This window comes from Scylla paramamosain, unplaced genomic scaffold (genome assembly GCF_035594125.1).
Source record: "Scylla paramamosain isolate STU-SP2022 unplaced genomic scaffold, ASM3559412v1 Contig23, whole genome shotgun sequence".
Lineage (NCBI taxonomy): Eukaryota > Metazoa > Arthropoda > Malacostraca > Decapoda > Portunidae > Scylla > Scylla paramamosain.
In genome coordinates this window covers 562,501-567,889 of record NW_026973688.1, presented here as the reverse complement: position 1 = coordinate 567,889, position 5,389 = coordinate 562,501, and the positions used below count along the sequence as shown (strand labels likewise).

The window sequence follows — 5,389 nt, the reverse complement described above, 5'->3', positions numbered from 1 at the left end:
ATGGGGAGGAGGAGGAGGAGAAGATGTTGGTAATGGTGGAAATGGTGATGGTGGAGGTGGAAGATAGATAAAGAGAAGAGTAAGGGAGGTGGAGAAAAAGAAGATAGAGAAAACGAGGAGGAGGAAGAGGAGGAGGAGGTAATGGCGCTGATGGGTCATTGGAGGAGGCAGCAATTAATGGCAGGTTATAATGGCGCGCTTTCATTAATATCTGGTGCATCACCTTGTGTTCCTTAATTGGATGATGATGGCGGTGATGGTGGTGGTGATGGTGGTGGTGGCGGAGATAATGGACTGAGAGGGAAGAACAGCAGTGGTGGTGATAGTGGTGATAAGCATGGTGATGGTGGTGGTGGTGATGGTGGTGCGGATATCTGTGAAGAAGGAATGGTGTTGGTGGTTATAGTTTTTCCCTCTTGGTGTCACTGGTAGTGTGTTGTAGCCGTGCTCTCTTTCTTTCTCTCTCTCTCTCTCTCTCTCTCTCTCTCTCTCTCTCTCTCTCTCTGTGTGTGACACTTACTTATTTCAGCAGACGAGCAACAATGGAGGCAGGCAAACCCACGATACTTCCACACACAAATCAACAACGCAGAATCCTGTGAGTGGATCTCCTCTAACTGCTTCTCCTTCGTTCCTCTCCCTCCCTGTATTCCTCCGCTGACCCTCCCTTCACTCCTCCTCCCTTGGACACGTCACGCCTGCCTGTCACGCAAAGTTGGGTAATCTCTGTGTAATCATGAACATTTCAGTGGAGGTCTAAATCTTTTATTTGTTTGGTAAGTGTGGGTGAAATATTTACAACTGAAGTCACTCGTTTATTCACTGAAATATAACACGGAACTAGAAAACTGGTGGAGGGAGGGAGCGCTGGTGGAGGGAGGGGAGAGGAAGGGAGTGGAGGGTGCAGAGTGTCAGGAAGAGGAAGAGCGAGAGTGTTGCAAGAGAAGTACTGGTCTGTGCTGCGTGTGGGAAGTGACTTTAGTGGCGGCGTGAAGGCGAGGACACGAGTGAGGTGCTGGCAGGCTGACTGAGGTGAGTGTGGTGTGGTGAGGTGAAGTAACCGTGTACTTTCAGCCAGGCAAGTAAGTAGTGGCGGCCGGTAGGAACAGCTCCAGTTGAAGTTTTCCTACTGAATTATTATCGTCTTTCTCTTGTTTCCTCCTCCCCACTGTTCTCCTTCTATTTCTTGGTCTTTCATCGTTACGTTCACTCATTTTCATTTCTATAAATAAACAAAATAACTAACTTGCTACCTATATTTTAAAACGATCTCCATCTTGCTTCCTCCCTCCCTCCCTCCCTCCCTCCCTCCCCGCTCAGATGTTCAGTGACGACGTCTGCTCACACCGAGTCGCGCAGAGCAGGCTAACCACCTCACTAACTCGTTAACTCTTTCCTTTTCATTATTTCACCCGATCTTTCAACTTGCTTCTTCAGTGTTTCAGTGTTTCAGTGCTTCAGACGTGTGCATAAATCACTGTTACATGCATTGCTGTATCTCGGATGTATCTTGAAGGGGGTGACAGCAGTGAGAGGGAGGAGGGGGCAGGAAGAGGGAAAGGTGAAGGAGGAGGCGTGTTGCAAGGGTCGTGATGCCAGGGACGTGGTGAAGCTGAGCAGGAATCAGTCACCAAGTGTGAGACGATGAGCACTAAGGCCTGTACTCTCAAACATTTCTGCGCCGCACCTCCACTACACTTAAAAGGCTTTTGAAGTCATTCGTATTTTTATATATATATATATATATATATATATATATATATATATATATATATATATATATATATATATATATATATATATATATATATATATATATATATATATATATATATATATATATATATATATATATATATATATATATATATATATATATATTTTTTTTTTTTTTTTTTTTTTTTTTTACGGCTCTAGTGACAGGCTAAAAATATTTCAACATTATGAAGAGGAGAAACACTCTTGAGCATGGTTTATTGTTACCAGAATACTGTTAATACTTATCCCTCGGGTTGACAAGCGAGGAGACAAGGGAAGGTAAGGTGTGGAATCCCTGGTGTCTCAGTGTTCCTGCCTGCCTGAGTGAGGGATGTCACGCACCACCCACTGAGAACACCACCTTAGTTTTTTCCTCGCACCATTTAATTTAACTACTCTTTTGGGGACTTGTACCTTCAGTGGGCCTTTCTCAGCCTTGTTATTACCCTGCGCCAGAGAAGTGGTTCAAATTTTCTTGCGTGGCACAGCAACACCTAATGTCATACGTCGAAAAAAAATATAAAATTGCATAGAAATACTAGTAATGTTGAAATAAAAAAAAAGTAACAAATAAAATATAGTTAAAGTTTCAAGACATCAAGAAATTAAATCTAGAAAATTACAAATTAAGTGGTCTGGGATATGAATGTACTAATTACAAGTCATTAATGAAAGGACAGTAAGGAGGAGGTGAGCGGTGAGGCCACGCGTACAAGTACCATATGCTCCAAAACTTTGCTGTAATGGGGATAAGTTAAACGTTTTTCAAGGTCATAACTTACAGAGCTCCTCTTGAAAAAAAAACAAAAAAAATTGCAGACAGAGCGAGACAACACGTGTGTCTGACACTGCGTGCTTTTCCTTACTCTTGTGTTGGCTTACCAATTGCCACTAACTATGTCATCACTCATTGTAATTTTTTTTCCTGTTATGCTCGTCTTAAGCTCTCTCTCTCTCTCTCTCTCTCTCTCTCTCTCTCTCTCTCTCTCTCTCTCTCTCTCTCTCTCTCTCTCTCTCTCTCTCTCCTTTCATCTTCAGAAAGTAAAAATACGTAAAGAGCGAGAGGCGGAGGAAAGGTTGGTGTTTACGAGAGAGAGAGAGAGAGAGAGAGAGAGAGAGAGAGAGAGAGAGAGAGAGAGAGAGAGAGAGAGAGAGAGAGAGAAATATACGGGACGAAGATGATATAAAAGAAAATGTAATAGAAGAGTAAGAGACGAAAGGAGAAAAAAGACTTACATTTACTATGAGATATTACGATAATACGACATAGGAAGATGTGGCCGCTTAGTTACCTGGTGCAGTCATTTTCCGTCTGGTTTTCTTTGCGCGAGTCAAGTCATTCCTGTGCTGTCTAATGGTTCACTTGCTTCATTGACGCTGCGAGAAATCTGCTGGCGGTGGAGAGGTTAGGCTTTATGGGGAAATACTAGTATGTTTGTGTGTGTGTGTGTGTGGGATGATGTTAGTGATACTGGAGATTTACACGCTCTTAGACTGTCCAGCGCTCATCTGTCTACTATAGTATTTCAAACTCACGATGACCCACCAGGTGTTGTCCGCCTTATTGCCACATATTGAACCAAACATTCACTATAAACTGGTAACTGTCCACTAACCAGGGTATATTAGCATGAAATGTTCTAAATACCTTTTGATTTTTGCATTAGATAGTAAGTGATATGAATAATTGTTATATATATAAAGAAAAGAAGATACTTCATGAAAAAATGTGGCATATCAGGTCAGTTGACGTTGCCACCTGCTCCCGACCCAGAATCAGAAACATATCAGGAAAAACAAATATCAGAGTTTCACTCTCTCTTATAAGCACGTGTTGGTGTCTTGATTCTTATAACAAAGTCATACATGCAAATAAAGAGAACGGTTGTCTCCGTTTTCTGAGGGGGTGGGTTAGATTTGGCACCGCCGCTCCTTGAAGCGACCAACACCTCGTGGGTCATCGTGAGTTTGAAATACTATAGTGAGCCTGGTGGGTGCGTGGCATCCCTCACCCTGGGACACGGATTCCTACAGTTCACCTTCCCCAGGTTCATCATTTATCCGGGTTGGGACAGTTCCTATCTAACTAACTGTTTTTTTTAATCTGACTTCATTCATCACCCATTATTTCTTGTCCCATCCTCATTACTGACCCTGAGAATTTTGCTTAGGTCACCCTTGTTTAGTTCAGGAGAGATGGTTCACGCTTGCCTGGTGCCACAGTTCCTATCTAACTATTTTCTTAATCTGACTTCATCATTCATCACCCATTATTTCTTGTCCCATCCTGATTACTGACCCTGAAAATTTTGTTTAGGTCATCCTTGTTTAGTTAGAGGAGAGGGGATTCACGCTTGCCTGGCGCCACAGTTCCTATCTAGCTATTATTTAATCTGACTTCATTCATCACCTATTATTTCTTGTCCCATCTTAATGACTGACCCTGAGAATTTTGGTTAGGACACCCTTGTTGAGTTAGAGAAGAGATGGTTCACGCTTGCCTGGCGCTACAGTTCCTATCTGTTTTTTTTTTTTTTTTATCATCTATTATTTCTGGTCTCATCCTGATGCCTGACCCTGAGAATTTTGCTTAGGTCACCCTTGTTTAGTTAGAGGAGTGATGGTTCACGCTTGCCTGGCGCCACGTCAAGGTAGAGATTGATTGATTAAATGATCCGGGTTGCCACTGTTTGCTGTTCCCATGCATATCATTCATCAAGATTTCCACAATTAAATTCCTCAGGTTTACACATTTATCTCCCTGAAGGAACAATGAACGGGTGGATGATGATGATGATGATGATGAGCGAGAGAGAGAGAGAGAGAGAGAGAGAGAGAGAGAGAGAGAGAGAGAGAGAGAGAGAGAGAGATAATTATTGTCAATCTTTAAAGTCAATGTCTTGCTTTTGCTTCCTCTCTCTCTCTCTCTCTCTCTCTCTCTCTCTCTCTCTCTCTCTCTCTCTCTCTCTCTCTCTCTCTCTCTACTTAATTCCCAGAGCGCGTTATGGTTTCCCAAAATTTGTTGAATTCTTCCCCAAAATTTACCGCCACATTTAACGTTGCCAATTTGCCGCGGGGGAAAAAGGAAAGAAGTTTATTTGTTTATTTTTTTCCAGTTTCCTTTTTCTCTTTCCCTTCCTCCTCCTCCTCCTCCTCCTGCTTCTGTTTTCCTTTCTTTCTTTCTTTCCTTCTTTCTTTAATGTTTTCTTTCACTTTTCTTTCTTACTCTCTTTGATTTTTTGTTATTTTATTTTTGTTTTTTTTCCTTTTGTGTTCGTTCGTGTGTTCGTATCTTATCTATTTATTTTTTTTGGTGTGTGTATCATTGTTTTTATTTTATTGTAATATTTGTAATACATTCAATCCATTCTCTCTCTCTCTCTCTCTCTCTCTCTCTCTCTCTCTCTCTCTCTCTCTCTCTCTCTCTCTCTCTCTCTCTCTCTCTCTCTCTCTCTCTCTCTCTCACACTCTGGCGTTGGCACTGAGTCAAGCAGTTAGTGGGTTACCTCCATCCACCACCACTTCCTCCTCCTCCTCCTCCTCCACCACCACCACTATCATCGCAGCTCAGATGGAGGCGCCTTCGAGTCATAACTGTACCGCCAAACACGAGAGGGCACGACACGGCTTG

At 42.4% G+C, this 5,389-nt stretch overlaps 1 long non-coding RNA gene across 1 annotated transcript in view; it reads left to right on the top strand.

The window, feature by feature from the left end:
* Positions 1 to 869: 869 nt before the first annotated feature.
* LOC135097515 (uncharacterized) overlaps positions 870 to 5,389 on the top strand; it is a 26,186-nt gene continuing 21,666 nt past the window's right edge. The window contains exon 1 of the long non-coding RNA XR_010265762.1: positions 870 to 1,032. This is a non-coding gene — a long non-coding RNA (uncharacterized LOC135097515). The remainder of the gene's footprint in view (positions 1,033 to 5,389) is intronic.